Here is a 25305-nt window from a genome sequence, read left to right as displayed (position 1 = left end):
CAAGATGGGCGGCCCCGGTAGTGCAGTGGTTAGCATTGCCACCTCACAGCAAGAGGTTCTCTGGTTTGCTCCTCGGCTGGGATGCTTTCTATGTGGAGTTTGCATGTCCTCCCTGTGGTCGTGTGGGTTTTCTCCAGGTGCTCCGGTTTCCTCCCACATCCCAAAGACATGCTGTAGGTGGACTGGACACTCTAAATTGGCCCTATGCGTGCATGTGTGTGCCTTCTATGGAAGGTTGGGTGCCAGGCTGGCAACTCGACATCGTAAAACTCCACTGCCAGTCATGAGCAGACAGGTGATCCACTGTGCCGACCTCTAACTGGGAAAAGCCAGAAGAAGAAGAAAAAGACTTCTATTTACAAGGTAACTGGAGAACCATCTAAAGGTAGAGGGTCCAGCAATGAGGTATGCAAGTAATAGGTGGTCCAACAATACAGTATGCAAACAATTTTAGTAATAGTTAATGGCTGATAAAGTCAAAGGCTTTGCATAAAGTATACTGGACCTGGTCCTCACTAACATGGGAGAACACTGTACTGCCTCTGGTATAATGTCCTCAACTTGTCTGGTAAGGTCAAATCATAAAATTGTCTCCTTTGATATAAAAATAAAATCCATGACCTCTAACTAGCCCTGTAGCATTTAGGAACTATTCTAAGGCAAACCTCCTAATATTAAGTGACAACCTGATAAAATTTCAAGCCCCCAAACCCTAAGAACACAGTTGCCTGTGTGGAATTGTTCACAGATACTCTATATAGTTATCTTAATAAATACACAGAGACAGTTGTGCCTACCAGATATAAGCTCAGAAAAAAATAAAAAAACAAGCCTCTGTGGTAGAATGCAAACATCAATAGGCTGTACAAGGTAAGAAAGAAAATCATAGCAAAAGTCAGGAAATACAACACAGGATAAAACTCTTTCATCGATCTAAACCAACAACTTAGAGGCAAATCAGGTCTACCAAAGCCAGTTTTGAGGTAAAATAGTCTCCAGGTCAGAGACAACCACAAGGCTTTCTTTAGCTAAAAAATACATGGTTTTAACAGCATGTCCTTTGTGTATTGCCTCAAAGCAATATCCCTATGCTGTGTCTCGTACATTGGTTGAGGCTCTATATATGTCTGGTATATAAGGCATCCCCAGATCCCATCCTGATGGACTTTTTGCATATCTACAAAACAAATACCATCAGAATCTCCAGATCTGGGGACTTAAACCTTGCTTGCAATATAAATAGGACATGTTGTAGGGACAGGTAAGTGTTTCAGAGAATACAGTTATGCTGTCACATATAGTCAGTACGGTAAGTGATTCAGTTATGCTGTCACATACAGTTAGTGTTGTAAGAATTTCAGTTATGCTGTTAGATATAGTCAGTGAGGTAAGTGATTCAGTTATGTTGTCACATATAGTCAGTGAGGTAAGTGATTCAGTTATGTTGTCACATATAGTCAGTGAGGTAAGCGATTCAGTTATGCTGTTACATATAGTCAGTGTGCTAAGTGATTCAGTGCATTTAGATGGACAAGTTGCTCCCTTGAAGTCTTGAAGTAAGGACACAATCTACTTGTTAAGATAATGTAGTCTCCCTTTCTAGTTACAAAAGCATTCCCTGCTACAAGATGCACAGTCTAATTTGGATTTTTAAACCTTCATCACAATGCCTGTGCTTGTATCGGATATTAAAACATACTCTACTGAGTCGCATTATCAGCTGTTTTCATCTCTCTTCTCACATTCAGTATATGCATTATCTACTAGCTTTGTATATTTATTTCATCTTTAATTGTACATTATAACAAAAATTATAAACTTGACTCGTAGTTGCTATGCTTAATTTATCTATAGCCTGCAGTGTCTGATGACTATTATTTTTTAATTTTCATTAGATAAACTAAGACAAACAGACAAAGAAAAATAAATAAATGAATACAGTTGAGGCCACAGCAGAAATTGTTGAGAAGGACCTTCCTCGTATTGTGAAATTAAACGCGGTTATCAGTAGTATGGAGGAATCTGGGTTCCTGCTTGAAGTCTAGGCAGAGGGTCTAACCGTGAATTTGTTGACAAGGTGGGTCCAGAAATTATGGTACAAAAAATTTAGAGCATTTCGGAGAACTGTGGCTCAAGCTGTGATTGGCAACTACTGAACATTGTTATTTATTGATATAGGATTCATGATCACTGGCAAGTGTGATGAATTGCAGCATTTCATTTTCCGACACTTGAAGTAAGCCTATATTGTCGGATGACCAGAATGTAGTGACAGACATTAGAAGCTCTTGCCTTTCTAGCTGTATGCTTAGTGGGTTAAAAGGTTTATACAGTAAGTTCAGCAGGTTTAAGATTTTATTTACTATGTTTTGTTTTCTGTATAAAGATGGAAAGTTAGGTTTTGTTCATACTGTACTTGTAGCTCCTGCTTGCTTATTTGTGGTAGTGGATTACCTTGTGGTTATTAATCGTTATGATGGGGTGTGGAGTGCCGAAGACCTGGAATAATTGATTACTAGATTGCAATCATTCAGTTCTAGACGTGTCCGAAGTCTTTTTGTGGATAACTCAGTTTTGCATTTTAATATATTGCCAGCATATAGAATTCAACTTAGATCAAGCAGGATTTTTGTGTATGGGAGACTTGACAGGAGAATGTGCTTGTGTCAGATTTTTGTTTCCTGATAAAACTTTGAAAAATTCTCCTCTGGGAGTAGTTTCAGAGCAAGTAATAGACCCTTCAGTAGGATAGCACCAGAGCTACTTAGTAGATCTAAAAATCTGTAATAGGAAAGTTTCAGAAGAAGTAGCTTGTTATACACAGTTTTGGAGGTGCTTTCTAGATCAATAAATAAGGCATCACAGAGAAGGCCTTTCTCTATGCTGGACTTGACTGCGTATAACTTTATTAGGAGTACTATATTTAGAGCAGAAGCCATGCTGGTAAGTGAATAACAAACATTCACATATTCAGGAATTGTTGGTACAATATTTTGTTTTTCTGATACCTCTGCATTGGGACTAATAGTATCCTCTGGCCTGTAATCAGTGGCAAAAAAATGTGTAGAGACTTTTGGGCAGGAATCCCACTACACTGAGCAGCAAACCATTCCACAATAAAATAAAAATAAAAAATAGATGTGCATACACTAAAATGAGCACTTTTATAATGGCCAGATACCCTGCACTTCTTACTTACTTATATATATTAATTCCAGAGCTGCACCACAGCAGTGTGAGAAGTACAGGTTCAATATTACAATACAGAGATGTTGCACAAACAGCACCCCATTTTGCTGAAGTAATTACATATGTCAACAACACCAGTCCCACATTGACACCCCAAAGCTACTGCCCCAATCACTGCCTATTTGAATGTCCATACGGTAAGGGTCTACCTTCAAGTTCTCAAGTCTCAGGTGCTTGAAGGCCACTGTCTCAAAGCCAGCATCTTGTAGATCACATAGGCTGTCACTCCTGTGTGAACCTGAATATGAATTCAGGTAAGAAACAGCAGCCGTGCAGAGACAGTGAAGTTATCACCCCTAGCCTGAGCACACTATTTACGTTTGAGCAGTGTAAGTGTGGCAGCTGTGGGGAGAAGATGGGAAGGGATCTTAGGGGATTTATATTTAGGGAGTGCAAGGGGACTTTAGGGTTAGGGAGTGGCTGGAAAGTTTTAGGTTTAGGGAATGGGAGGGGAGTTTTAGTTTAGGGAGCAAAAGGGAAGTTTAGTTTCGGGTATGGGGTAGAGTTTTAGGCTTAGGAAGTGTGTTGCAACTACTAACATGTGAGCACTTTTAGTAGATCCTTCAGTTAGATATCTTCAGAGCTAGTTGATAGATAATTGATCGAGGCCAGAAAGGCCCATATTCTGTTGTAGGCATACCTCTCAACCTCTTAGCACAAGAAATCTGGACAAAGCCTAAAATAATGGGGCGAACAAAGGCCCCAAAATAGGTACAGATTTTAAATATTGCTCTTATAGACTTAGAAAGTTGCTAGAATAACAGCATTTATCTTAGTATGAATTTTCTTTTTGAAGGAAATGAAGTCTAAAACTCACATGTATGACATCATTTAGTTATTTTAATCCTCTGTAAATTGCCGGAAAACCACAAATTTTATGACCAATAGGCCAAAAATATGTGGCAAAAATCTGGACATTCTGCAAAAATCGGGACAGCTGAGAGGTATGGTAGGCTGAGGGACCATGTCAAATGCTTGCTGCAAGATGAAAAGTCAAATATCCCAGAGAGTGTCATAACTGAAGTTGTACTTGGGACTGGTGACTAGTGTTACTCATCCACATTGGTCCACATTGGGATGTTGCCACATGATAGTTAACCTCCTGATGCATTGCCCTTGGAAAAGAGTTGATCATTCCTACAAGGATCCCCAGTAATAACAGGCAGCTTTCTAACAGTCAAAATCTGGAAACCAACAAAGTAGACACACAAATTAGAACACAACTATAACACTAAAATGAATCTATACCCATTGCAAGCAGATCAACACAACTGATTTGCACTTCACAATAAAGCTCTGGAATGTCACTTTTATTGTACATTTCAGCACCTTTCAACCATGATAACACTTCAAACCACCCTCACAACTTAACTAATTACTAGCTGTGAGGGAGAAATTAGTTTGCTTTTGCTTTCTTGTATTTTGTATTACTTTATCGCCTTCTTCCATTTTGTATATTTTGATTTGTTTTCTTTACGCTGTGTCTTATTTGTATCCTGCTTTTAATTACATATTAAAACTAGAAAGAGACCACAGCTGTGTCTCTTGTGAGTCACACAAAATTTTTTTCCCACCCTCCCATCCTGTTGCTGTTGTGTTCTTAAACTCAACTATCTTTCTAGTTGCCTCTCCCTGTGTTAATTTGATCACATATCACATTCCCTCTCACTTTTTATTGGCTGTTGTGAGTAAGCACAAAATTATCATTTTGTGAAATCATTCCCTTTCAACTATTTAAAGTTATTGGCCACCCACTGTATTTCATAGAACCAGAATACAAAGTGCCCACCCCCTTTCAGTCTATCTTGCTCTTTTAAAATTAGTGACTCTCCACTTAGACAGCTAAACTTAAGTTACCACCCTTCATATCTAACTGATTAGTGCACACTGCAGTTTTTAGGATATTAACCATTTTTTTCATCTTACCTTTAAATCTGCAACATCTATTGCAAGACCACCAATTACTTGAGAGCCCGCATTCTGCCTCTCAGTAGTCATCTTGAGATTAGTACTTCTGTTTTCTCCTAGTGAGAGAAACAGCACAGGGAAATTGTTTCCTAGAGAGTGCTGATCACCGAAAAGCCTAATAACTGCTTCATAGATGTCAGCTTGGAACTTGTCCTTATATCTTGCTCCTGATGAGAGAAGGAGCAGAGTACATTGATTCCTAACTGTTTCTGGTTGGGCAGTGAGTGTCTGTGCTTGATGTTCCTAACTGGTCTGGCTGCTATTCAAGGCATCTACCAGGAAAAGCATACAACAAGCCAACAGCCCCTTCCTTGCATCATCTGAGATTAGACTGTCGACCCCAAACAGGCAGCGGCCTGCTACTCATCTTGGGATTGGTGCTAATGTTGTGCTTCTGATGAGAGAAGAAGGAAAGGAGCATTGTATCCCAAAAGAGTGAAGCTGCAGTAAGAGCAGTGCTGCTTGTAGCCAGGCAGTAGCTGTTCCTACAACTCCCCTCTTTTCATCATTCTTGACGAGCTAATTCTTTGCTTCCAGTAAGTACTGCTTGATTTGTTTCTAACTTCAGAATACCTGCCTGAAAACTTCATCCTTAAATTTTCAGGGTGTACTTATTAATTTCCCCTCAAGTGTTTGGCAGTGCCCTAAACAGACACAGACACCATCAGTGACGTTTTTCATTTAAAAGCATGACTGAAATTTCACCAGTACCTAGTTACACAAGACAACTAGTTTGCAGTGACAAACACTGTCTCCAGAGTTCCAAACCGGATACTCCTGACTTTGTTTTATATTCTCACTCCAGCTGTCTAATCAATAAAGAAAGGGTCTGTTGCCATGGATATAAATTTTCCCACTATCTCTTTTACCAGCTTGGTGGATATGGGCATCCTGAGGCAATGTAGAAATTGTCTCATGTTTACTGTTAACCAGTTAGTTCTCAAACAAACTGATATGGTATGTGAGAGATGTATTTATACAATGTCACCGGAGGCAAAGCTCTCACATAAAAGTACTCTAAATATCAATGAGGTCATCAGTAATACACATGCTGTACCCATCTCACACAATTTAAAGTAGACATATAAACCACACATGTTGAGGCAGTTAAATGTAACCTTCCTAAACCCCAAAGACCTCCTAGATGAAGTGTACATAACAAATACTCTCAACAGCCACAAATGCACTCTTTCAGAACAACACTCACATCAACACATACAGCCACATCTCATGGAGCCTCTACTCCTAAGCCCATAAAGCAGCCACCACACAATCCAATATTTTGGTCATTGGAGACTCCATCATGAGACACACTGATGTCCCTATCACCAGGCTGAGTAAGGAGAACGTCACAGTCAGTTGCTTATCAGGGGTTAGTATCCACGACATTATACATGCACTCAGGTCATTGAACCACAAGTACCAGTATGACTCAGTCATAGTCCATGTGGGTATGAAACACCTGATATATACCTCCCTAGACTATATGAAGAGAGACATCATGGTGCTCTTGGAATATGTGTTCCAGGTTGGTATGAGCCTAGCACAGAGCAGCATTTTACCTTCTCCTAGGATGATACCACAATACAAACAAAAGATGATTGACTTTAATAACTGTCTTAGTTTCTTTTGTCATTCTAAGGGGGTGCAGTATTTGTCAGCATGGAAGGAGATGACTAACAGACCACACTGTTTTGCCAGAGATGGTCTGCACCTCTCCCCTCTCCCCTCTAGGCTATATTTCCCACTGCAATTACATGTTCATTTATGTTCCTTCCATTTGCTTTTTGCAGGTGTATTTATTTGAAAATCATGTATGGTGTGCATGCAAAGACATACTGAATAAAAATGTGTTACTTTTTATGTTTTTTTTCTTTCAAAGTGATATCTGAAAAGGGGCCATGGTGGTGCAGCGGTTAGCATTGTTGCCTCACAACAATAGGTTCTCTGGTTTGACTCTTGAGTGGAGCGCCATCTGTGTGGAGTTTGCATGTCCTCCCTGTGGTTGACTGAATTTTAAAAGACATGCAGGTAGGTGTGTGAGTGTGTGTGCCTTCTTTGAAGGTTGGGCACTGGGTTGGCAACTTAACACTGTAAAAATCCACTACCAGTCAATAGCGGACTGGTTATCTGCTGTGGTGACCCCTAACCAGAAAAATCCAAAAGACCTTTTAGTAATTTCTGAAAAGGGCCCATATTGTTCAGTCTACATGCCATTAAATAAATAAAGAAAATATATATGTTGTTTACTGTTGTTAATCACATCCACAATATAAGATTTTATCTTTGAGAAATTTATACTACCGCTGATTGCTCTAAGTGCATACAGCACATTTGGGACTAGCAATAAGTTATCCAGGTGTTCTTCATCATTCTTTATCATTACTAAGAAATCCTATAGGTGGCAGTGAATTTCAGGGATGTTTTGTGATTACTTGACTGATTGCTTGTTGCTGAATGACAGCTACAGATGCCACTACAAAAGTAGTTGTCTAAATTGTAACAATATTCTCCCAGTACTTTTTTATGAATAATTTATGAACCCTCACCCAGCTGTCTGTATTTTATCAGCCTTCATGTGACCTCTTGGCCCATTCATTCCCCATACAGAGTGAGAGCCTTATTGCCCCACTGGGATGAGAGCTGCCCATGGGAGGTTATCATCCAGACACCCATCAGGAAATGTTGTTCACATGTAATTTCCCATCTCAGTGGCTCCTTGGTTGTACACCATACAAAGAATGCAGGCATCCATACATAAGCTCTAATGTGAATGCCCAGACCCAGCTTCAGATACACTGCTTAGCATCCATACTTCAACATGTCCAAGTGCCACTCAAATGCCAGGTACCTTTGTTTTCTCACCTTACACTGGATGCCAGTACAGGGAATTGAACTAGCTACATTCTCCCCCCCAGTAGTGTTGATCTGCTCATTCCCACCCTCCGCTACCTGCCTCCTCCATTGCCCAAGTTGTTAATCAGCCTCAGGTCTTCTGGTCAGTCAGGGCTTTATCCATCTAAGTGCCAGAGCTGGGATACACTGGATCAATACGCCATGCATATTACGCTGAGAATATTTCCTGAAAGCTTCTTTTTTTCTGCCAAGTCATTTTGTGACCTTATTTTCACTTGTTTGATATGAAAAAATGCCTCCATTTCCTAGAAGAGAATTCTGAGCAGTTGTTAGTACCATATTAAAAGGAACTTTAAAATCTCTGCATGAAGAAACATCCTTGGCTTTATATTTCTTCAGCATTAGTATTACTTTTAGGCAGTGCCCTGCAGTTCCATCCCTTTTCACTGCCATTCATACCTTAGATCTAAATGCACGACGAGCAATGTTGTCTTTGTGAAATTGAAGGTAATATTTGATCCTAGTTAAAATGCTGCCTTCTGTTTCAGTGTTCCCGTCTTTTTGTTAAATATTTCTTTTGACATATGTTAATAGCTGAATGATAAGTTTTCTTTTGTGGCAAGTTTGTCTATGTTCTTACTAAGCTTCTACTTTCTGGTTTGTTGCACTGTACCAGTTTTGCCCAGTCTTTCATACCTACTCTCACCCAGTAATGTTGGCTCATTTGTATTATATATGTACTTGTTTAACTCCTCCGTTTCGCCTTCAAAGTCTATAGGTACTGATAATTTCCATACAGAGTGCACATTCACAGTGATATATGTTTTGAGTAGCATATCTGATTCATCCAGTAACGTGTGAAAATTGTTTTTATACCGTGGGTCTCCAGAGACTGCTAGCCTAGAGGGACTAACCTGGTCAACAAGGGATAATAAAGATTAAAGAGAGAACAGCTTTGGTGTTCAGCTCCATTTAAGTTTCGCTCCCGTTGGTTCTGAAGTGACAAATACATGGTTCGTACTATATAAGTCTAAGTCCATTTAGTCATATTTTTCATTTCTCATTCTGCCTTCATTTTATCTGGTATTTTATTGCTTATTATACAATGACCCTCCATTAATATTCCAAAACGTCCACGCTGATTGGCCAGCATGCCCATTGTAAATCCCACAATATAGCAATGGAAAAAGGTCTGGTCGCCCGGACTTTTTTCCGTTGGTATAAAGTGTCCAAAATTGTTTTTTTTAATAAATACAAAAGAAAAGAAAAAAACAGAACAACGGAGACTTTCTTTTCTTCGTTGCTTCTGTTTCAAAGCATTGATGTACTGGGAATGCGTAGGAATGCAAGTCCCTTACGGATGCGCAGTACATCAACACAAGGAAGCAGTATACCACCACCAGCGGAAGAACAGTAATGCGTCGTTATACAAAAACATTATTAAAAAAAGTATTTATTTTCTTAAATAATTTCATTGTATAATAGCAATAACCGACTCCGTGGTTGTGGTATATTGAAATTTACCCATGGTTGGCTTTATTTAATCACTCGGGCTTCACCCTTGTGATTAAACCATACCACCCATGGGTAAATCTTCAATATTTTATTTTTATTTATTTATTTTTATTTTACATTTGTTGACCGGGCTATTCTAGCTGGATACATGTCCATTTTCAGTAGAGGCCCGGGGAGAAAAGCGGGGAGAAAAAATAATAATAATAATAATAGCAATTAATATGACAGATCAATATATGAAAGACTATACTTTCAAGTATATAAGTAAAAGATTTTTTTTTTTTATACCATACCACGTCGTTGGTTATTACGTAATTATATCCGCCATTTTGTATTCATATTGTGATTTTTGCTTGCCATCCTGCACACTGTTTACCATTCTTTTTATTTCTGTTATTTCTGTACCTGCACATTCTCTTAGTATGGCTTTTAATGGCATCCACTATAATGTTTTGCATAAATCAAAATGTATCAGCTCTGCATGACAGCCTTCCACACCAAAAATGCTTGCTTCTTAAAATAAGTAGTAGTCTGTTAAAATTATGCTCAGCCACTGATATCGCAATGTTTAACATGTGATCCTGTGAGGTGTTTAGAAAGCAATCTGTTTTGTGTTTCTACAACATGTTCTATGTAGCTATCAGTTTCTCATTTTGTATTTATTTATTTTATTTTACATTTGTTTACCAGGAAAGTCCGACTGGATACAGTCCCTTTTTCAGAGGAAGCCCAGGGAAAAAAGCTTCATATTTACAACAGGACAATTGTACAAAATATCAAAAGATTACAATAGAGAAGTAACACATAGATACATGCAAAGTTCTGAATACATCAATTTTACATATATAGACCAAGGTTTATACACATTTCTAATAATAGAGGATACCGATATATCTATCTACTAAAAACTATATACATGTGCATAACTATGGAGAGAGAACACAGGTAAATAATACTGTATTATCAGGACTAGATAATTACAAAGAGAAAATAGACCAGTTACTAACTGAGAAAAGTTGCTGGACGTTTTGGGGACAGAGATTGAGTCAGACTAATTATTGTGAAGGAAAGGGTGGTGCGGAGAAGATAAGAAGAATAGGGAAGAGGGGATAGAGGAGTTAGATAGCAAGGGGGTTGCCAGAAGGCGCTCACAAGTTATCCAGGGTTAGTGCATGAGCATAGCTTTGTATTCAATAAATGCAATTTGAGCCTTTTTTAAAACTGCAGAGCATTTGTAGTTGTCGTATATCTGTCAGCAATGAGTGCCAGATTTTGCCTATGCATGTAGAATTGAACGAATCTCCAGAGGCATTGTTGGATTTGGTAACTATTAAGAAGGATTTATTATTTTAACATAAAGACCAACTACTAGTGTAGTGGAGTAGAACGTTTCACAGAGCAAGTTTTTTTTTTCCAGGTTGATTTAGAAGTGTATGGGCCAATGTAACCTGGTTATAAGTTAAGAACTGGGGTAGTTCTAGCCAGTTAAGTTGGGTGAGTGCAAGGCAATGGTGTGTTCTAAAGTTGGAGTCTCTTGCAAACTTTGCAATCTTATTGTAGCAAGTATCTAAATTTGCTGGGTCTGATTTTTTTAGGTTTGTTAGAATGGGTGAGGCTTATAGGAGTGAGTAGATTAGGTGTGTTCTTGCAATGGTGGCCTTTGTGCTGTTGGTTAGGAATTGCCTATTTCTGTAAAGAGTATCATGTTTTTTATTTACTTTCTTGACTGTCTGGGCTATGTGTAGGTCGAATTTCATAGTGTTGTCAATAACAACACCCAAATGTTTAGTCTGAGAAACAGGAGAGATGGTGGTATTGTTTGTAGATGTAGTCTTAAACGGAGATAGGGGATGTATAGTTCTAATGGTTTGAAATATCATGGGTTTTGTCTTATTGGGGTTTAGAATAATTTGGGCTTCAGAAAGTCATGTTTTAACTATAGAAAAGGACTGCTGCATTAGTTGTTGTAACTGTTGGAGTGATGATGCAGTGTATGTTAATGTAGAATTGCCCACATACTGGACTAGGGAGGCATGCAGGGTAGCAGTGTGTAAATTGTTACTGAAAAGTGTGAAAAGAAGGGGACCCAGAATGGAAACTTGAGGTACACCTAGAGTAACGGGTGGTACAGGACATATACTTTGTTGCCATTTTACATCCTGCTGGTACCCTGTTAAGTAGTCTTTGAATCAAGTAATTGTGGATTGACTAAGGTTGAGTTCTAACAGTACTTATATAGGTTTGTTATGAGAGACAGTATCAAATGCTTTTGATAGATCTAGAAAGATGGAGGATACAATTTTTCTGTTGTTCTTATGTTGATTAATTATGTTTGTGAAACTCATTAGGGTGGAAATCTATGTTGGGTTTTGGAGAGCAGGCTGTTATCAAGAAGATACTGCATAATTTGCAAGTGCATGCATCTTTCTAGAAATTTAGACAGAGGTGACAATATAGCTATTGGCCTGTAATTGAACAGTTCTAATGATTCCCCCTTTGTGTAGCAGAATGATATGTGAAATTTTACAGATTGCTGCTATCTTTTGTTTGGAGATGGCTTGATTTATTAGGATGGGTACTGGGTAGAAGATGGCATCTGCAGCCAAACTGAGATATTCAGCTGGTAGGTTATCACCTGCTAGGGTTGTTGGTTTGACTTTTTTACAGTAGTTTATTTATAGTGTCTGTTTGTACTGGTTGGAAGGTGCTGCTATCTGGGCTTGCTGTGGAAATGTCTGTGAAGGTGGTAGAACAGTTACTATTTATGAGGGCTAGTATGGACTCTAAAATACATAGCTATAGAGCCTGAGTTGTTTGTGGTTATAGGGGTGGGGTACTGGTGTTTCCAGGATTTTATTAATAGCAGACCAAAACTAGTTGTTTTGATGTTTAGTTTGAACATCGTGGTACTGATTAATCCTGTCCTGTTTGATTTGTTTTTTAACTTTATTTCTAAGTTCTTGACATGTCTGTTTAGTCACTTGTGTTTTGTTTGTTTGCCACAGATTCCAAGCTTTATCTCTTTATTTTAATAGTGATCTGGTTTCTTTTATTAACCATGGGGCATAGCTGGCCTTTATTCTTATTGTTCTTGGGGGAGCTGGTCTATTCAGAATCTTCAGTAAAATTAAGTTGAAGTACTCAATAGCTTCCTCTAGGGGGAGATGTTTCAGTGGTACCCAATTGCAGACTTTAATGATGGGCATAAAATTTTGAGTGTTAAAGGGTTTTTCATTCCTTATTTTGAGATAGCTGGTGAGTTTTGCTGGATTTATTCGCTGCCTAAGTAGAAAAGTTGGAAGATGATCACTGAGTCTATCTTGAAGACAAATAGCATGAAAAGACAGAGAAGGTGTGTTGGTTAATATCCAATCAAGGATGGATTGCCTATTTGATGTCTTATCCATTCTAGTGGGGGCTTGTATGATTTAGGTGAAGCTATGGAGGTTTATGTGATTTGAACGTTTTGTGAGTTACTAGTATTCCAATCTCTGTTGAAGTCACCTATAATAATTGTTTCCTGGGGAAGAGAGTTTGAGGACCATTAGAGGATGTGTTGTAGGATGGACATGCTGTTAACTGGAGGTATATAGGTTCCAACTATGTTTAAATATTTTTTGTAGTTGATCTTAAGTTTTGTAAAGATCACTTCTACACTATCGAATTCAGGAGTGTTTTGTTATACGACCTGTATAATTGGGTTACTTTTAAATAGAACAGCTATTCCCCCCCATGTTTTTGCTCTTTCTATCTTCCCTATGCATACTGTAACCTGGAGGTAGAATTTCAGTATCGTTAATTTCTGATTATAGCCAAGTTTCAGTAATCAAAGCAATGTCAGGAAAGTAGTGGTTGTGAGTGAAGTGAAGTTGTTGGGTTGTGTCAACAATAATTCTAATGTACACATTTTATAATAGGAGGTCAGATCCTTTCTCGGAGAGATACTATGGCTGCCATACTGGGATGTTTGCTGGAATGGATTGGGGTTGGGGCCAAGGTTTAGATGAATATCTCTGCTAAGGGTTAACTGTGAGGTGATATGTGTTATGATCTTGAGGAACTTTATTATGATTGTGTTATATTTTAGTGAGATATTTGGGATTGCTTTGTTGTGGTATTATAATATAGGCAATCTGATCAATATAAGTATTATTGTAGACTGAGGGTGATACTTTAATGTTTAAAGGTTTTATTTGCTGTGGACAGGGAAATGGAGTATTAAGGGGGTTGCTGACCCATTGAGAATAATGTGGTATGAGGTGAGGAGGTAAGTTTGCCGCTATTGTTAGGACTATTATTGCAGTAACATGGACGGGTATCATGTGTATTTTATTTAAATGTTAGTGATAGTAATGATTTTTTGTAAAATGTATTATAAAAGTTATATTAGTTATAAGTATAGCTATCTTGTTATATGGGGAGACTAGCACTAGTAAAAGTGATATAATTTAGTTTGTTAGGGCTGGATAATAGGGTCTATGGGTGTGGCTAATTTAAAATAAATTTAGGCATAGTGGGGTTGAGTGGGAAGTGGGGGGTAGAATAGGGGAATGGAGTGGGTAGAATAAGACTGTGGCTTGCACTAAAAGAAAAATTATCAGCTATCCAGGTTTGTTTTAACCCAGTTAACTTGTTTTCCAATTCAGAAGCACTTTATTTAAAAAGTAAGGGTTATTTCACTTGCTGGTGATTCAAGCCTTTTATTAACTAAAGTTACAGAGTAATTACTGCTTAGCCAGGGTTTATTAGGGTATACTCAGTTACTGTATCCTTTTTCAGCAGCTGAATTACGAGTGTGATATTTTCTATATGTTACTTATATTTATGGCTAAATGTAAGTTTATTAGATTAGGTAGTGGCCAAGAAAACCTATTTTAGCTGCTGACCCAGTCAGTCGTTCTCTAAAATTACAATTTTCAGTTAGTCCGTTCATCTCTCTAATAAAGCCCAAAATGCCTAATTGTATTTGTTTATAGACCTTAAAATGTTCTGCAGTTACCAAAAGTTTTGGTTTCAAATGTGTCTGTAAAGTGTCTACAATTTCTTTGAATGACGTTTCAAATTGTTTGATGATACCAGCCAATACGACAATCAATGTTTTTACATCCATTACACTTAAAATTGAAATGTTTGTCACCTGGAATATCATTAACTAGGTAACAGAGTTCTTCTGTTTCATTTTAAGTTATCATGTTTTATCTAGTTGCATCAAAAGCATTATAACATGTATAATGCTCAGCTATTTTAAAATTATGTCCATGTACAGCTATTTTTACTACCACTCCTAGACTAATGTTAAACTGCTTGTTCATACACCACAAAAAAGAAATGTAGTGTGCAAGCACACACACACACACACACACACACACACACACACACACACACACACACACATACACACACACACACACACACACACACACAATTTCACCTTGTACACCAACACACACACACACACACACTTGCAAAGTTTTTTTCATAATTCAAAAACTTATTCCTGCTTTGCCCATTTTGCTTTGTTTACTTATCCAAAAGTAAATTGCAAACCTTTCACACAAATTTATATATGAAAATTGCTTGTTTCTACTTGTGTACAAATTGTAACGCCCAGTTTTACCTCATGGAATGACTACACCTTTCTTGTTTACTTAAGCAGCCATAAGTACTTCAAAATGTTTTCACACAACTGTATCTGTAGTAGCATATTCATTAGTTTATAAAAATAAAATGATTTCAGCATTGAATTATTAACGTGCCCCTTTTTAGTGCTGCATTTACTGTACATCACTGTTAGTTTGGTACCTTGTCCTGTCATACAAAATTGTTTGTTCTATCTTTTTACAGAATTTGTTACTAATTAACTGTGTATGAAATGTTGCAATATCTGACCATTTATGACTTTCTTTTTATTTATTTTTTATTTTTTAACAAACAAAATAAATGTATTGCAATGTTTACAGTATATACAATAAAATAAATATAATTAGATTGCACTTCAGTTATCTATTATTGACACAGTTGACTAGTATTTGATAAGTGTACACTGATGGTAACCATACAAACTATGCATTAATTGCTGTATTACATGACTCTTTGTAAGTGCATTCAATAAATGTTGACTGCATCATAATTCACTCTGTATTGATTGTTGCTATATTTGCTCATTAACATAGTTCCTAGGTAGTTTAAATGTTAACTATGAAATGCTTGCACAGTCTGTGTGTATGCCCTGTTAAAGCTAATTGAGTATACTTCAAAATTATGCTGCGCAAATGATTTCACACAAAAAAAATGTTGTGGAAGTGTTTTTGCTAGTACAGTCACATTTACCCTCTTTTTACTTGATGTCTCACTTAGACAATGACCTAATCTGCTCTTTGGGTCAGCAAAAGGTTTCCCTGCTACCTTCTCTATGACTATAAACTTTCTACATTTTAGTTTTATTCCATTATTTCCACAAATGGATATGGTTCTTGCACACATGTAGCCAGATCTCTATGTGCTGTGCATTTACTACAGTATTTAGAGCAAGTGCACTCTAACAAATAGCATGAGTACAAAATGCTGGAATAATGTGTCCTTATAGACTACCTTAAATGTACATCATACACACCTAGCCTCCATGCTTGTACTCACATACTCTAGCTTTATAGTCATATAATAGGTTCATAGGTTCATAGGTTCATACTAGGCTATCCGCCCTAGGGCATTTATAAGCCTAGCCAGAGTGTGTTTGGCTTTCGCCACCCATTTTAAATTAATTTTGCTATGCCCTTTTTAGTATACTGTGCCTCTGTCTAACAGTGACACAGAAGTGATACCCGGGGTAAACCTATGATCTCCCATCCACTCAAGATTCCTCTTGAAGAGAGTCAATGAGGGACTCTGCCTAACCTGGACTGGGATTTTATTCCAGAGTGAAGGGAGCCTCTGGGTTATGAATCTTGTATTATGGATGTATGTAAGTGATGCAGATGGGACAGAATGTCCATAAAAAGGAGCATTTCTCAACAATGGGATGGGGCTGGTGGCTTTTTAGAGAAAATAGAGAATGCACTTCCCAATACAGAGCTATCAGATATCAGAATAGGACCTATACATAATGCAACACTCATTGTTGTCTGCATAATTTAGCAGTTAGCTAGCATTATGTACTTGGCAACTTAAAATTATGTTACAAGAAATGTTACTTGAGTGTGGGGTTAGAATATATGTTACAACTTTAGTACTTAAATAAATTCATCAGTGAAAATGCATTCATTTTTCTTCCCCTAAACTATACTGCTCCCTTAGATTCAGTCCAGTTGTTGACCATTGCCTCCCTGGCTTTGTGACATAACATTAGTTCCCTTAAGCATCCCTGTTAATCCCCCACATAGATATCTAGTTTAGGCCATCAAAATGTAGGGGGGCTATCAAGCAAAGCTTAGTGTATGCTGCTTTGCACAGGACTTGGGTTAAAGTTATGATCTACAGGAAAAGAAGGCCTGGAGTCTTGATCAAACACACTTCAGGAACTGTGCTCTAGCTCAGGGATAGGAATGTGAATGTCATTGTGTGATGATCTTTCCTAAGCACAACAACTTACTTATAGCTACACCTGCCTTCCATCACATGACAGTGCAAGAGAATGCCACCAGATATGAAAGTAGTCTTACTCCACAGTCCCTGTCCACCAGCTGACCTTACAACTACTTTTATCCATATTTGAACCTGCATCACCAGCAACACAGATAGATGCCCCTAACTTTGTCCCATCTGTTTAACCTTTCCATATTGACATGAGGACCACTACAAACAGAAAAAAGTATATATATATATATATATATATATATATATATATATATATATATATGTGTGTGTGTATATAAACATTAAAAAAAAAGAAAAAAGTGGTCTGTAAAACAAGTATATTCACAACTTTAATACTTCTTGGTTAAAAACACAAAATTACAACAGTTTAGCTAAAAACACAAAAATGCAACAGTAAGCGTTTTCATTCTTTACATAGAACTTCATCAGACCAAGGGACTGAATAACATTAATGCATTTAAATAACTTTTTAAAATCACAACTACCACTTAAAAGGACTTATAATTAATGAATTAAGTCTTTCCTTTTCAAAACTACCTTGTAGTTCTCCCTGTCATTCATTCCTGGATAACTACAATCATTTAATTGTATTTGCCAACAGTACTCCTTTCTATCAAGTTCATCCTCAGCATCCCATTTCATAGCAAAATTACAAACTTGATCTATTACAGAAAACTTAAAATAAACATTCTTAGTAGTGCCTAAATGCTTATTATACACGTTTGCTAAGGCATTACTTAATTCCATTTTTTTCAACAGCCCTAAGGTGTTCAGATATTCTCTTATTAAACTCTCTAACTGTCCTGCCAATCTAAAAGCAGGACACAATCCACATAAAGCTATATACAGGAATCCAAATATATTCACCCACTAAAACATATTTACAAAAATTTCAGTTCATACATTTGTATATTCCCTTCACGTGCCTCTCATCTTCTCTACATCCATTGTTCCTGTAAGAATATTCTTTTATGTTCTTGCCCCGCTTAGAGACAAAAACATGTTTTTGCCCTATTATATTTTTCAGATCTTGAAAATTCATAAAGACCCTCCAATTACTGATTACGATGTCCCTTATATCCTTCTCATCTACTGAATTAGTGAGCAAACAAGATAAAGAAAAATGTGTCTTCTCTTTATTTTCTTTGACATCTTTATTTTTAATACTAACTTTATTCATTTTGACTTCATGACTTTTGCCCCTGCTTCCTATAACATCTGCCATCACATCTTCCACCATCTTCTGTGAATAACCCCTCTCATAGAACTTCAGTCTTAGGGCTTCACATTCAGTATAAAATGCTGAGCATCATCTGGTAATGTACTTACTATCAACAAATTGACTTTTTATGATATTTATTTTCAAACTCAAATTATGCATACTGTCATAAAATAAATATCCATTACTTTGTACTTCTGTTTTGTGAATTTTTACTTCTAACTTATTTACATTCTTATAAATAGCTAAATATAAAAAATTAATACTATTTTTTGTACATTATAGATAAGATTTAAATAATCTTTTACGTTAATTAAATATGTTATAAATTCAATTAAAACTTTTCAGTACCCTTCCATGAAATAAATAAATCATCTATACACCTTTTATAGACTGATATCTGTTTAAAAAATTCTGTTTTAAATATATACTCCTTTCCCAGCTTATCATGACAATATTGGCATAACTAAGGGCCATTGCAGCTCCAATCACCACCCCATGTATCTGCCTGTAAATATCATTATCGAATTCAAAAAAGTTATAAGTTAAAATAACATCAAGAATGTCTGTGGACAACCTAATTTATTCCTCAGAAACACAACCTGATGAACACATTTCTCTATTAAATATTTCTAATTATTTGTCATTTGGTATCACTGTATATAAAGATACTACATTAGCTGTCACCAAAAACATTGAGTCATCTACTCACACCCCAGAAATACACTTACAAAAATCAAAAGAATCTGTAACATAAGAATCACTTCTCCCTACTAACAGTTGTAAACACCTATCTATATATACACTGTCATAGAGTCTGTTTTACTCCCTCAGTTGACTAATTTTGATCTAAAAGCAGGCTCATCTAAACTCTTATGTATCTTAGGCAGTCCAAAAAACTTGCCTATTTTATGCTTCCAAATTCTAAAATATTCAGCAATATTGAAATTAATTAGCCCTTCTACTAGCCACTCCTCTATATAAGAGTCTATCATATTATATGCACTTTTTACTTCTTACCAATTTGCCTTTTTGTAAAACTTATCATCCTACAGTATAGCCTTTATTATATTACAATAGTAATTAACATCTAAAATTATAGCATTGCCTTTGTCAGCCTTAGTAATATATAATAATTATTCCTTAGTAATATATAATAATTATTGTCATATATATATATATATATATATATATATATATATATATATATATATAATGTTATCAAGAGGACATACAAAGTCTGAAACTACCAGCAGCACTATAACTACCTATTACTATTTTTTTTTTTTTCTAGCCCTGAATACTGTCATGGTGGTAGATACTGTGATGTGATCTTGTTTTCTTGGAAAGATACCTCTTGGTCAGAATGCACTATGAGAGCACAGCTGATGAAATTATAATACCCTGGTCACTTCTGTTGGGTCACATATCCATTCATTTATAATATAAATAGTGATGATGTGAGGTATTGCCAGCTATGCCAGGAGACATAAGGCAATAGATGTGTAACATATGCCAGCATAACTATCTAGAGTTTTGTAAAAAAATATATGTCATTTGTATATCAAACTAATTTGTACAGGTACTTGTGTTGAAAATGTATTTTTAAAGCTGCTTGTGTTACAAATATACCAACATGGGTCCTGCTGGACAGAAAATAAATACACCTGTATGTCAGACTGTATTGTAACTGTTAAAATGAATATATTGTAACAGAAAATGCTGGAACAGAAGAGGTTAATCTCAGTCCAGCTAGCTTTGAAAAATAGTCTGAAATTAAATTACCTGGTTTAGGCCATAAAGACTGTATCTTACAGTTCTGATTGCAGCCAGAGACCAAAATGTCTGTGAATACCAGGACTAGGAATCCTACTGTATTGTTCTTAGAGGTGAAATCATTGCTACTGTGGAGGGGTGGAAGTTTACGAAATGTTTTTTTAGATTCCAGATGCTATAACACATTTTAGCAAAGCTCTGTGTGTGTGTGTGTGTGTGTGTGTGTCATTTTAGTTTTATTCCATTATTTCCACAAATGGATATGGTTCTTGCATACATGTAGCCAGATCTCTATGTGCTGTGCATTTACTACAGTATTTAGAGCAAGTGCACTCTAACAAATAGCATGAGTTCAAAATGCTGGAATAATGTGTCCTTATAGACTACCTTAAATGTACATCAGACACACCTAGCCTCCGTGCTTGTACTCACATACTCTAGCTTTATAGTCATATAATGTATTATGGATGTATGTAAGTGATGCAGATGGGACAGAATCTCCATAAAAAGGAGCATTTATCAACAATGGGGTGGGGCTGGGGGCTTTTTAGAGAAAACAGAGAATGAACTGCCCAATACAGAGCTATCAAATATCAGAATATGACCTATACATAATGCAACACTCGTTGTCTGCATAATTTAGCAGTTAGCTAGCATTATGTACTTGGCAACTTAAAATTATGTTACAAGAAATGTTACTTGAGTGTGGGGTTAGAATATATGTTACAACTTTAGTACTTAAATAAATTCATCAGTGAAAATGCATTCATTTTTCTTCCCCTAAGCTATACTGCTCCCTTAGATTGAGTCCAGTTGTTGACCATTGCCTCCCTGGCATTGTGACATAACATTAGTGCCCTCACGCATCCCTGTTAACCCCCCACATAGATATCTAGTTTAGGCCATCAAAATGTAGGGGGGCCATCAAGCAAATCTTAGTGTATGCTGCTTTGCACAGGACTTGGGTTAAAGTTATGATCTACAGGAAAAGAAGGCCTGCAGTCTTGATCAAACACACTTCAGGAACTGTGCTCTAGCTCAGGGATAGGAATGTGAATGTCATTGTGTGATGATCTTTCCTAAGCACAACAACTTACTTATAGCTACACCTGCCTTCCATCACATGACAGTGCAAGAGAATGCCAACAGATATGAAAGTAGTCTTAATCCACAGTCCCTGTCCACCAACTGACCTTACAACTACTTTTATCCATATCTGAACCTGCATCACCATCAACACAAATAGATGCCCCTAACTTTGTCCCATCTGTTTAACCTTTCCATATTGACATGAGGACCACTACAAACAGAAAAAAAAAAAAAAAAAATATATATATATATATATATATATATATATATATATATATATATATATAAACATTAAAAAAAAAGAAAAAAATGGTCTGTAAAACAAGCATATTCACAACTTTAGTACTTCTTGGTTAAAAACACAAAATTAAAACAGTTTAGCTAAAAACACAAAAATGCAACAGTAAGCGTTTTCATTCTTTACATAGAACTTCATCAGACCAAGGGACTGAATAACATCAATGCATTTAAATAACTTTTTAAAATCACATGACTACCACTTAAAAGGACTTATAATTAATGAATTAACTCTTTCCTTTTCAAAACTACCTTGTAGTTCTCCCTATCATTCATTCCTGGATAACTACAAATATTTAATTTTATTTGCCAACAGTACTCCTTTCTATCAAGTTCATCCTCAGCATCCCATTTCATAGCAAAATTACAAACTTGATCTATTACAGAAAACTTAAAATAAACATTCTTAGTGGTGCCTAAATGCTTATCATACACGTTTGCTAAGGCATTACTTAATTCCATTTTTTTCAACAGCCCTAAGGTGTTCATATATTCTCTTATTAAACTCTCTAACTGTCCTGCCAATCTAAAAGCAGGACACAATCCACATAAAGCTATATACAGGAATCCAAATATATTCACCCACTAAAACATATTTACAAAAATTGCAGTTCATACATTTGTATATTCCCTTCACGTGCCTCTCATCTTCTCTACATCCATTGTTCCTGTAAGAATATTCTTTTATGTTCTTGCCCCGCTTAGAGACAAAAACATGTTTTTGCCCTATTATATTTTTCAGATCTTGAAAATTCATAAAGACCCTCCAATTACTGATTACAATGTCCCTTATATCCTTCTCATCTACTGAATTAGTGAGCGAACAAGATAAAGAAAAATGTGTCTTCTCTTTATTTTCTTTGACATCTTTATTTTTAATACTAACTTTATTCATTTTGACTTCATGACTTTTGCCCCTGCTTCCTATAACATCTGCCATCACATCTTCCACCATCTTCTGTGAATAACCCCTCTCATAGAACTTCAGTCTTAGGGCTTCACATTCAGTATAAAATGCTGAGCATCATCTGGTAATGTACTTACTATCAACAAATTGACTTTTTATGATATTTATTTTCAAACTCAAATTATGCATACTGTCATAAAATAAATATCCATTACTTTGTATTTCTGTTTTGTGGATTTTTACTTCTAACTTATTTACATTCTTATAAATAGCTAAATGAAAAAAAATAATACTATTTTTTGTACATTATAGATAAGATTTAAATAATCTTTTACGTTAATTAAATATGTTATAAATTCAATTAAAACTTTTCAGTACCCTTCCATGAAATAAATAAATCATCTATAAACCTTTTATAGACTGATATCTGTTTAAAAAATTCTGTTTTAAATATATACTCCTTTCCCAGCTTATCATAACAATATTGGCATAACTAAGGGCCATTGCAGCTCCCATCACCACCCCATGTATCTGCCTGTAAATATCATTATCGAATTCAAAAAAGTTATAAGTTAAAATAACATCAAGAATGTCTGTGGACAACCTAATTTATTCCTCAGAAACACAACCTGATGAACACATTTCTCTATTAAATATTTCTAATTATTTGTCATTTGGTGTCACTGTATATAAAGATACTACATTAGCTGTCACCAAAATCATTGAGTCATCTACTCACACCCCAGAAATACACTTACAAAAATCAAAAGAATCTGTAACATAAGAATCACTTCTCCCTACTAACAGTTGTAAACGCCTATCTATATACACTGTCATAGAGTCTGTTTTACTCCCCCAGTTGACTAATTTTGATGTAAAAGCAGGCTCATCTAAACTCTTATGTATCTTAGGCAGTCCAAAAAACTTGCCTATTTTATGCTTCCAAATTCTAAAATATTCAGCAATATTGAAATTAATTAGCCCTTCTACTAGCCACTCCTCTATACAAGAGTCTATCATATTATATGCACTTTTTACTTCTTACCAATTTGCTTATCATCCTACAACATAGCCTTTATTTTATTACAATAGTAATTAACATCTAAAATTATAGCATTATATATATATTATATATTATAATTATATATGTTGTACTGAGCTTCAAAAATATAACCACAATGCACCCTGCTGGAAGAAAGCTGTTAAGTAAAGAATTTTACAACTGTGTTTGATCTCAAGCTTAGAGACAGAATGTCTGGGCTGGGAAATTCTTTCTATTGTCTTAAGACAGAGATAATTACTAGGTTTCACATGTAAAAGTGTCTTTTATTGCTGTGATTTCCTCGCAGGTGCAGCTTACAAAGAAATGTAAATGTTGAGTTTCCTGTTAGCCTGGGAAGTAAAAGAAAAGTGATAAAAATGATGTAATCTAAGATGAGTCAGCAGTGCTGTGTATTATCAATTTAAGACTTTCGCAGAGAGAAAGATTGAGCATTTTGTATCTTGTCTTGGATCTAGTAAGAACATCCACTCATCAGCACTTGCTTGCTCTGTATGTAAATAGTATTTAGAGCAATGATTTCTCTTAGAGATAGATAGGAATATAGCCAGAGTAGTCTAGCTGTTTCTATATTTATGTCAGACTATCCTACAATAATGTTTTAAAGTATTTCCTGTGATTTCTGAACTCTGTAATGTCATTGTGGTGAAGTAATAGGTATTGTCTTGTGTTTTTTATTATTTATTATATTATTAATAAACTATTAAATAGTTTTAAACCTTTCCACTGTGGCTGTTTTGTGTAGAGATAATTTAAGCTCTAGAGTACTTGCATGTATTTGGTGATACCATACAAAGCCACTCCAATAGCCTTGCTGTTCGTCACACTTACTAATTGAATAATAATAACAACATTGCACAGTGAAATTGATCACCCTTTGAGAAGGGCCTTAGTAGCTGATAGTAGTGGTTGGTGGAAGTTGGTACTACCTTATAGTCTGGGAAGAAAGGGGGCATAGCTGGAGAACCTCTGACAGCCTTTCCCAGGAGTGTCTGTGTGTTTGTATATAAATCAAATCTTAAACTGTGTGTATGTGTGTGTGTGTGTGTGTGTGTGTGTGTGTGTGTGTGTGTGTGTGTGTGTGTGTGTGTGTGTGTGTGTGTGTGTGTGTGTGTGTGTGTGTGTGTGTGTGTGTGTGTGTGTGTGTGTGTGTGTGTGTGTGTGTGTGTGTGTGTGTGTGTGTATGAGCTACTCGGGCAGGAACACGAAGCACTGGTTTGACAGACAGGGTGCTGGAAGTTTTAGCTTAACCACTAGGCTGAGATCTGGACCCTATAGCTGTGCCAGTGGTGAGTCTTATTGGGGATCTGGAGAGAAAGTGAGAAACCAACCTCAGACTGAATGTGATCTCTGTATGCTCTTAAGAGAAACTGTAATTTACTGTGTGTGTACTTGTTATCCTCTCAATCTGGACACCCCACACTGGTACTAGTGGTGAGGTTTGAGGCCCCTTGATTACTGGGCCAGTGCTCAGGCATCACACTTCCACTAACATGATCTCCAGTAACTTCTTAGCCTTTCCAACACCCTATCCTATAAAACTGTATAGCCCTACAAGAACCCTAACATTAACCATAATGCACCCTAACCCTAAAACTCCCTTCCTGCTTGCTAAACCTAGAATCCTCCCCCTCCCTAAATTTAAAACTTCCTTCATGACTGATGTGCTAATCTGCTCTCCCACCTCCTCCACTCCCTCCCCACAGCTGCCAGACATACCTCACTCAAACTCGAATAATGTGTTCAGTTAAGTTGTGGCACCTACTTGCCTGAACT

This window comes from Protopterus annectens, chromosome 13.part0 (assembly GCF_019279795.1).
Source record: "Protopterus annectens isolate FY-2018-M chromosome 13.part0, PAN1.0, whole genome shotgun sequence".
NCBI lineage: Eukaryota > Metazoa > Chordata > Ceratodontiformes > Protopteridae > Protopterus > Protopterus annectens.
This window is presented reverse-complemented; position numbering follows the sequence as displayed.